General features: G+C 42.6%; 1 pseudogene; it reads right to left on the bottom strand.

Moving 5' to 3' along the window:
- Positions 1 to 557: 557 nt before the first annotated feature.
- On the bottom strand, positions 558 to 9,300 carry LOC118621355 (annotated as a pseudogene).
- Between the last annotated feature and the right edge of the window lie 559 nt (positions 9,301 to 9,859).

Genomic DNA, 9,859 nt, shown 5'->3' with positions numbered 1-9,859 from the left:
ACCTCCACTGAAGATGAGATCAATGTGGAGCAATTAGGCATGTTAACAGAGCTGGAATTCAGAGCCATGATCTTGAGGAAGCTGAACAGCATGAGTAAGGACATAGAGACACTGAAAATAAGCCAATTGGAAATTAAAAACCAACAAGAAGAGATAAAAAATGACATATCCGAAATGAGAAACACATTGGAAGGTTTAAAAAGCAGAGTAGGGGAAGCTGAGGACCGGATCAGTGATTAGAAGACAGGGTAAAATGGGGCAACAAAGTTTGCTATTTTTCAAACTGTCCATTTGGAATATCTAAGCTACAAAAAGAAAGAAAAGATACATGTATGGCTGTAAAATCACGGGGCGCTAACTCTAAAGATTGCATGGTAATTAAGGTGCTTTATTTTTTTATTTCTTTCACTTGTGGGCATTTTAATGAGCTCCCTCCATGGGACTCCACCAACCCCGCCAATCTTCTCAGCTCCAGCCTTGCCGATACCCTTAACCTCCTCCTCAGCGTTTCTGCTGAAGAATTTACAAGCTGCTTCAGGGAACTTCCTCATGTGGCTTCAAGCTCCCAGGACACAGGCCCCGCCAACACCCTTCATCTTGTCTTCAGCTCTTCCGAAGGCTTGGCCTTCACAATGACCGGCTGCTCTGGGCGCTCTCCCTTCCCAGAACTTTGTAGTACCCGATCGCACCACAGCAGTGACAGGAGCAGCCCCAGCCTCGTTCCTGGCAGCGTTTACCCGTGTCTGTCCACTGGCCAAGGTCCACAGTTTCTCAAGGTTGACAGTTGGGCAGAAGCTCTGCTTCCTCTTTAAGCGGAAATGCCTCATACCAGCTTCTCCGAAGTGACCTGGGTGACATTTGTCGAAGTTGATTCTGTGATGACACAAGCCACCGGCATTACCTCGGCCTCCCCAGTGCTTCCTGCGCTTGCTGATGGGGTGGTGGCCGTGGCTCACGTGGCCCCGAAGTGTCCGGGTCTTCCTCAGTCTGGATGGCACGTCGGTGGCCGAGATGCAAGAGCTAAGGTGCTTTCTGTTTGAAGTTTTCTTTAAAGACAACTATTCAAAAAGACACACATGCTCATTTTAGAACATCTTGGAAATACAAAAAAGGAATAAAGTATTTTAATTTTGTACTTATAGGCATACATTTCGGAATCCATTCAGAATTCAAGAGGTACATAGGACACACAGTGGGAAGCCTCCCGCCCACTGTCACGCTTGTTCTTTCTCAAGCCCACAAGTGATGGCATACTCTGTACACTGTTCTGGCCTTTGCATTTTGTTCTTTGTTAGATTATTGGGTTTTATTTCCATGCATTTGCAGTTTTTATGGAAGAGAGTGACATGATCCAATTTTCTTGGTTAAAAGACCACCTGGGCTATCATGTGGAGAGCAGATTCTCTGTGTCATTCATCTCCCCATTCATCCGTCCACACACCTGTCCATCCAGCCATCCAGATGGAGCATCTGATTTATGAAAATATTTACATATTTTATTCAGCCATCTTTTCAGATTTTATTGACCATTATTGACATTATGGCAAAATTATTGGCTTATGAAGTATATTTATACATTCTACCTTTTTCGTTAAAGTGGAAGGTTTTAATTGGAAGAAACCAATGATATTAATGACCATGATATTTTAAAAGTAAATCAGTACATCCTAAGAGTCAACACAGCAAAAATTACAAACATTTTAGAAAAAGAACCAAATAAACCTGGAATCATTTGTTTCCAGAACAGATAACATGTATGCATTCATCAGTTTAATGGTTTCAGACAGCATTTAACTAATGTTTTTTCTGAATTTATTCTTTCATCAATGAGAGAATTACAATCCAGAAACGTGACCAAATGAGGCATAACCACTTACTAACCAGCATCTGTCTTTTCTTTTTTTAAACATATTTATTGTTGAATGTATTACAGATGTTCCCCCTCCCCCCTGCCCATTGACCACCTCCTCATCAATTCTGGCCCCCTCCTGCCTTCCCCACATTATTGTCTGTCCATTGGTTATACATATATGCATAGAAGTTCTTTGGTTCATCTCATCCTGCCCTCCCTTCCCCCTTCCCTTTGAGGTTCATCAGTCTAACAACCAATTTGTACTTCTTAATTCCTGCATCTTTTTCACCCATCCCCCCAACCCCCTCCCATCTGTCAAGCAACAAAAAGTTCTCTGTATCTATGAGTCTGTTTCTGTTCTACTTGCTCATTTTGTTTGTAGATTTAAATGTTGATAGATATGTATTAATTGCCATTTTGTTTTCATATTTTTGTTGTTCTTCTCCTTCAGGAAGACCCTTCAACATTTCATATAATACTGGTTTGGTGATGATGAACTCCTGTAGTTTTTTCTTGTCTGGGAAACTCTTTATATGTCCATCGATTCTAAATGATAGCTTTGCAGGATAGAGTAATCTTGGTTATAGATAGTTGCTTTTCATCACCTTAAGTATCTCTTGCCACTATTTTCTGGCTTGCAAAGCTTCTTTTGAGAAATCAGCTGACAGTCTTATGGGAGCTCCTTTGTAGGTAATGGACTGCTTGTCTGTTGCTGCTTTTAAGATTCTCTCTTTGTTTTTAAACTTTGGCATTTTGATGATGATGTGTCTTGTTGTGGACCTCTTTGGGTTCTTCTTGTTTGGGACTCTGTGCTTCCTGGACTTGTAGGTCTATTTCTTTCACCAAGTTAGGGAGTTTTCTGTCGTTATTTTTTCAAATAGGTTTTCAATTTCTTGTTCTCTCTCTTCTCCTTCTGGCACCCCCATGATGCAAATGTTGGCATGCTTGAAGTTGTCCCAGAGGCTCCTTACACTATCCTCATTTTTTTTGGATTCTTTTTTTGCTGTTCTGATTGAGTGTTTTTCGCTTCCTTACATTCCAAATCGATGGTTTGCTTCTTGGCTTTACTTACTCTACTATTGAATCTCTGTAAATTATTCTTTATTTCAGTTAGTGCATCCTTCATTTTTGACTGGTCATTTTTTATGTTGTTGATGTTCTCCCTAAGTTCCTTGGAGTTCTCCTTAAGTGCCTTGAAGTTCTCACTAAGTTCCTTGAGCGTCCTTATAACCTGTGTTTTGAACTCTGTCTGTATCTGATTGATTGCTCATCTCCATCTTGTTTAGTTCTTTTCCTGGAGTTATGTTCTTTTCTTTCATTTGGCACATGTTTATTTGTATCCTCATTTTGGCTGCTTCCCTGTGATTGTTTCTATGTATTAAGTAGAGCTACGATGTCTCCTAGGCTTCATAGGGTGGCCTATTGTTGTACATGTCCTGTAGGGTCCAGTGGCACAGCCTCTCTGATCACCCCAGCTGGGCCCTCGAGGTGCACCCCTAGTGTGGACTGTCCACCCTTCAGTTATAATTGAGTCTTGATTGCTGTTGGCACATCAGTGGCAGGGTTTACTCAGGCTGATCAGCTGCAAGGACAGTGGGCTGTGCCCACTAACCACTGGCCTCTGACTACCTTGGAGGATCAGCTGTGTAGGGGCCCACCACACAGAGCAAGACTTACTCCATCAGGGCTCTGGTACCCACTGCATCCATTCATTGAATTTTTTTTTTTTTTTTTATCCTCACCCGAGGAACTCATTGAGTGTGTCACTTGTGGAGGTGGTTGGTTGGTGGTGCTTTAATGTGGTCTGAAGTTGTCCCCAGGGTGTGCTGACTCTGGGGCAAGGTCAGCCACTGCCTGTGTTCTACCTGGGGTGGGGTCACCCAGCATAAGGTTATACAAAGTGATCTGCAGATGGCTGCTTCTTGTGCTGGGCTTAGAGGTGCCCAGGAAAAGCCAAGTTGTGAACCAAGGCTGGCTGCTTCTAGTGCCCTGGGTCCTGGGCCACTTAAGGAGAGGCATGGGGCTCACTGAGACCAGATGTTGCTTGTTTGAGAGATTATAGGAAAATCTGGAGCAGAATCCAAGACAGGCCAATCCTATGGTAAAGCCACTGGAAACAGCTTGGGTGGGCCTGAAAGTTGGGTGGGGCAGGGCCTCAGGGAATCACCAGGGCGGGGCAACCAGTATGAGCCAGGTTGCTGGAGTCCCAGCTATGGCATCCATCTGCCAGCCCCTGGGGGAAGGGCTCACCAATGGAACAAAGGCCTCCTCCAGCATGTCTGTCCAGGAAAAAGCTGCCCCTCCAGCTCTTGCCCCTATGCAAAAAAAACCTCAGTTCTTCACTCTATGTCTCTAGTGCCTTTCAAGCTGCTTCCCCCACGCTGGGGCTTGGAGAGTGCGAGTCTGAGTAAGTCCGTGCATGGGGCCCTTTAAGAGGTACTGCCTGGGCCTCCAGAAGCCTCAGCCTCCCTCAGCCTCAGTTTCCACTGGTTTTTACAGCCAGAAGGCACTGGAACCCTGACCGGGGTGCTTGGTGTGAGACAGGGACCCCTCACTCCTCAGGGAGGACCTTCCCAGCCAAGGTGTCCTCCTGATTTCATCTGCCACAAGTGGGTGTGGGACCCGCCTGTCCACGCCTCTGCCCCTCCTACCAGTCTCGATGTGGCTTCTTCTTTAGTTTCATAATTGTAGGACATCCATTCAGCTCAATTTCAGGCATTTCTGAATGATGGTTGTTCTGTAGTTTAGTTGTAATTTTGATGTGGTTGTGGAAGGAGGCGAGTACCGTGTTTACCTACACCACCTTCTCTACCAAAAGTCAGCATCTGTTTTTTCAACTTATGTGAATCTATCAGATCTTTCCCTGTCTATCTATCTGTCCCTCTTCACCCAACTTTCTCAGTCGTGGGATCTGGTTTATTGTTGTTGTTTTGGGTTATTTTTTACAATTTTACTATCTAATCTACTTTATTCAAATTTTGCCAGCTGTTCCACTAATATTCTCTACAGCAAAATAGAACTTTTTCTTCTGGTTCAGTATTCCATCCTGGGTCATGATTTCTAATGAAGAGAATCAAAAGCCTAATGGTATCTACTGTGGGCTTTGACAGAGCACAGAATCTGTTGGGCCTGGTGCGTACTGAGAGCACGCTCCCTTTTCTCATGGAGCTTACAGTCAAATGGGGGAGGCAGACAAAATCAGACAGTTACAGTACAGTACAGTGTGGGAAGCATTATGAGAATGTGATGTCTAAACAAGAACCAGAGCATGGGGTCAGGAGGGGCTTCCTGCAGGCAGTGACATTGTCTTAAGTTCAAAGGAGCATCATCCCCTAAGGGAAGAAGGCAAGGCAAGGAGGTAGCAGTTCAGGCACAAAAAATCATGGCAAAGAGGTGCTAATCATGTTCTGCCAGTGTGGCTCATGGTTGAGCATCAACCCATGCACCAAGAGGTCGCTGGTTCAATTCCTGGTCAGGGCACATGCCCAGATTGTGGGCCTGATCCCTAGTGGGGGGCATGTAGGAGGCAACCAATTGGTGTTCTCTCTCATTGATTTTATCTCTCTCCCTCTCCCTTCTTCCCTCTCTAAAATCAATAAAGAAAAAAAAAAAGTGGTAGTCATGATGGAGAATAGCATGCTTGGGAAAAACTGATGCATTCTGGGGATTTCTATTATTTCTTCATATATATATTTCATATATATATGAAAGCTATTGATTTTAATATATTGATATTATGCTAGTTTTTGCCTTTTAATGAATTCTTTTATTAATTATGGCTTTCAAGTTGATTCTCCTGGATTTTCCACATAGGATAACTACTTTCTTTTTAAATAATATAAAATTTAGCTCCTCTTTTTCTAATTTTTATATTTCTTGTTTTTCCCTTTATTTAATTACACTGACTGGGATATCCAGGAAAATGTTAAAGCAGAATAATAGTCAATGATATCTTTGTCAGATATTTTGTTCTTGACTTTAATGACCATGCTTTAGTATTTTTTCCATTAAGCATGATGCTGGGTATAGGGTAAGTACATGGATAGATAGATATCTTACGGAATCATTCATCTGTACTTATGTTATTAGAAGGTTTTATTTCCCTTAAATTAAGAACAGACATTGAGCCCTGGCCAGTTTTGCTCAGTGGTTAGAGCATTGGCCCACGGACCGAAGGGTCATGCAGGAGGCAACCAATCAATATGTCTCTCTCACATCAATGTTTCTCTCTCTCTCCCTCTCTCCCTCTTTTCTGTCTCTAAAAAAGCAATGGAAAAATATCCTCAGGTGAGGATTAAAAAAAAAAAAGAATGGATGTTGAATTCATTCCACAAGATCTCTGTCAGTGTAGTAGATACTGATTATGTGATTTTTCTCTTTGACCAATTAATGTAATCAATTACGTTTTAGTTTTACTCATATCAGAGGATCCTTTTATTCCTGCAATAAATAATCCTTGATTGTAATGTACTATTACTTTAATTTGTTAATAGGTTCTGTTTGTTGATATTTTTGTTTATATTTTCAATCAATAATTTTTATAAGAATATGGTAGATTTTGAGTACTTTTTCCGATTTTGGAATATATAAAACATATTTTTAGGTGTTCATTACTGATGGTATCCTTTTGTCATTATAAAAAGCCACCTTTGTTTTCTTGATTGCTTTTGCCCTGAATTCATCATCTGATATTATGGTTGGAACCCTCCTTACTTTTTGTTTGCATTCACCACGTATGTTCTGTCCAATCTTTGGTTTTCAACTAGAGTCATTTCTATTGGGTAAGTGGCTTGAATATAGAGAATAGTTCAATTTTCCTTTATAATTCATTATAAGAATTTTTTTTTAATAGGTGAGTTTAGCTCATTTATATTTATTGAAGTCTTGTTTATTTCATCATATTTTATGTTATGTTTTCTGTTTACACTGCTGCTTTTATTCTTTGGTCTCTGATTGTTTGTTTATTTTCATTTCCTGTTTTGGATGTGTTTCTTTTAATAATTTGGAAATTTCTGTTCCAAAATTATTTTTTGAACTTTAAATTAATTATTTTATCCTTCATATTTTAGGCAGTATTAATTAATATCTTGTGAGAGAGTGAATGGCATAAGTTTGTATTTTCACCTTCTCCCTGCTTCTCTCTGTTCCACGATACTCAGTTCTAGTGACCTATTGACTTACTGACTTTACATTTTTAAATTTAATTACCATGTCTTACTTGATTTATTAGCCTTAAATTACATACTTTCACCTGTGGCTGTGAAAGACGAGGAAGTCAGCACACCTACACCGGCTGCTTCGCACCTCCGGCCCCTTCTCTTTCCTTATTCTATTCCTTATGTCATTACTGTGTTGTTAGGGTTTATAACAGCTACTTTCTGTTTGTAATCATAGTTTCTGTTGGTCTTAGTCCTAGTCATACCTATAATTGATTTTTTTTTACTTAATGATAAACTATGAATATATTCTCATATGATTCTTCTACAATATTGGTTTTGACAGCTGCATAATATTTCTGGATCAATAACTGTACCATTATTTATTTAGTCAATCCCCTATTATTAAACATTTACGTTGTATCCAGTGTTCACGAGTATGAATAGTATAAACCAGGCTAGCCTCTTTGAAATTTAAAGCTATATTTCTAACTCCTAGAAAAGAGGCTAATACCTATCAGGACAGTAGTCTCGAACTTTATAGTGACCATTCAAATCTCCTGAGGATCTGCTTAAAATGCAGATTCTGGTTCTGTAGGTCTGGCCAGGGCCTCAGAGTCTGCATTTCAAAGAAGCTCCCAGGTGCTGCTGATGCTGCTGGTCGTTGGAGCAAGGTTTTTGAATACATTGTGTCTGTGGAATGAGGTTTGTATCAAAGTGATTTGTAGCAAACCATTATTATTTGTGAATATTCATTTTGCAAGGTTACCCTTATATTGTAAATCTCCTTACTCGCCTGGCCTATGGTACGTGTGTCCAGGTGAGCCCAGCAGATGTGCACATTGCTGTCACACGGCGGGAGAGGCTGAGAACCTGGGGACCAGCAAATAAAGAACAGAGGTTAGATGGGTTCCCTGGAATGAGTTGGTGAAAAGAAGCCTTTGAATCTCAGCTTGTAAATGGTATCCGTAGTCCTGACTCTTGGAGACATGAGTTTCGTTTGGTGCGTGGTTTGTTGTCGAGGTGGTTTTATCCTACCAGGACCTAGTGATCTGGTGCTGCCTGCCTCTCCCAGTTACGTTTGCCTCCTTCACCTTCACCGGACATGGGGATCTGACGAACGTTTTCTGAACAGGGCCAGACAGTAAATAGCTTCGTTGACCTTACTGTCTCTGTGACAACTACTCAACATTGCCATTGTAGAGCAGGAGCAGCCACGGACCATGTGTGAGCAAATGGGTGTGCCAGTATAACTCGGTTTGTAAAGACAGGGGGAGGCGGGAGGGCAGTGTGCTACCCCCTGCTCTACACACAAGTGAGCTTCTGCTTCAGGGTCTTCACACCAGTTGTTCCCTTTGCTTAGAACTCACTCCCCCGAGTGATCCTAAGACCTGTTCCCTTTCTTCATTCTGGGCTCCCAGATGTCACATCATCGGAAGGCCCTCCCCGACCACCCAGCCTAAAATAGCTCCCCTCCCCCAAATCTCTGTGTCCTTTTTGGCCACTCTCCGGTGATACATACTTCATCAAGTTGCTTTATGAATATCATTGATTATGTTTTGATAATTCCCAGAGAAAAGCCTATGTGTTTAGAGGCCGAGTAGTTTTGAAACATGCAGCGGTTTATTTCCAGTGGAACGTCTCCTTGGGCAGAAGCAGCTTTGTTCTACGGAGTCCGTTATTGTCACAGTCCTTCTAATGACTTTCCCTCGAGATTTAGACTGAGTCTGGCAGGAACGAGCAGTTGTATGGTGACTAGAGTTTGGAAGAATTGCTTTGTTCTGGAGCCTCATCAATTAAAAAAAAAGTCTTGGGCTATTCTGGCTCTTCTTATGGATTATACCAGGTTCCGCCCCTACATGTAACTTTCAAGAACTGTTTCTGGACAGAGGAGAATTTTCCATGCAGTTTGCACATGTCCCCAGAGCAGAGGGGGCCTCGTGGCCTTTAGAAAGACTGCTCAGTGCAGGGTGAATAGGGACGTAAGGAGACATTTCCTGGAGAAAGAGGATCACACGGGAAATCCATGTTAGGACATGACAGCTTTGGAGGATCCAGCCCCAAGGAGGAGAGAGAGGTCAGATTCTGAAGAGTCCACCAGGTGTCGGTGACGCCGCAGCTGCTGGCCCTGGACATCTCCACCAGCGCACCATTTGGGATGCAGCCGAAGAAAGTCTTCCGTGTGGGCGGCTGGTGCAGAGGGGGGGTGAGCCCACATGCCAGGATGGGGGCCAAGTCGGGGGCATTACTGGGGTTCAGGTGGCTCGGTAAACTCTGGGAGGTCTGCACCATGGATGCAGAACATCTCAAGAGCTGTTGCCTTTCTAATGCGAGGATGACACCAAGACTAAGCCAGTCAAGGAGCCTGAGAGCCAAGGACCCTCCTGCTAGAAGAGGGGCCGTTCTGAGGAGCAGGCAGGGCTCCAGGGCAGGAGAGGGCGAGAGCGCTGTGGTTGCAGCTGATGCTTCGGCTCCACGAGCGCATCTTACCTGGACTGCAGCCCCATCTACTGTGACTGGCAGCCTATGTGAGCTTCAGCAATTTCTAAAAGAAGGTTCTTTTGCAAATTATCTTACATAAAATGTGGTTATGGATATTTTCTTTGATTGCTAAGAATATTTCAATTATTAATGTAACACGATTCTTTTATTTTTTTATTATTTTTTAAAATCCTTACCCAAGGATATTTTCCCATTGATTTTTTAGAGAGGGAGGGAGAGAGACATTGATTAGTTACTTCCTACATGACTCTGGCCAGGGCCAGGGATCAAACCTGCAACCCAGGTACATGACCTTGAGGAATCAAACCCAAGACTCTTTGGTCTGAGGGCCGATGCTCTAACCGCTGAA

The sequence above is a fragment of the Molossus molossus genome, unplaced genomic scaffold, assembly GCF_014108415.1.
Source record: "Molossus molossus isolate mMolMol1 unplaced genomic scaffold, mMolMol1.p scaffold_m16_p_8, whole genome shotgun sequence".
Classification (NCBI taxonomy): Eukaryota; Metazoa; Chordata; class Mammalia; order Chiroptera; family Molossidae; genus Molossus; species Molossus molossus.
This window is presented reverse-complemented; position numbering and strand designations above follow the sequence as displayed.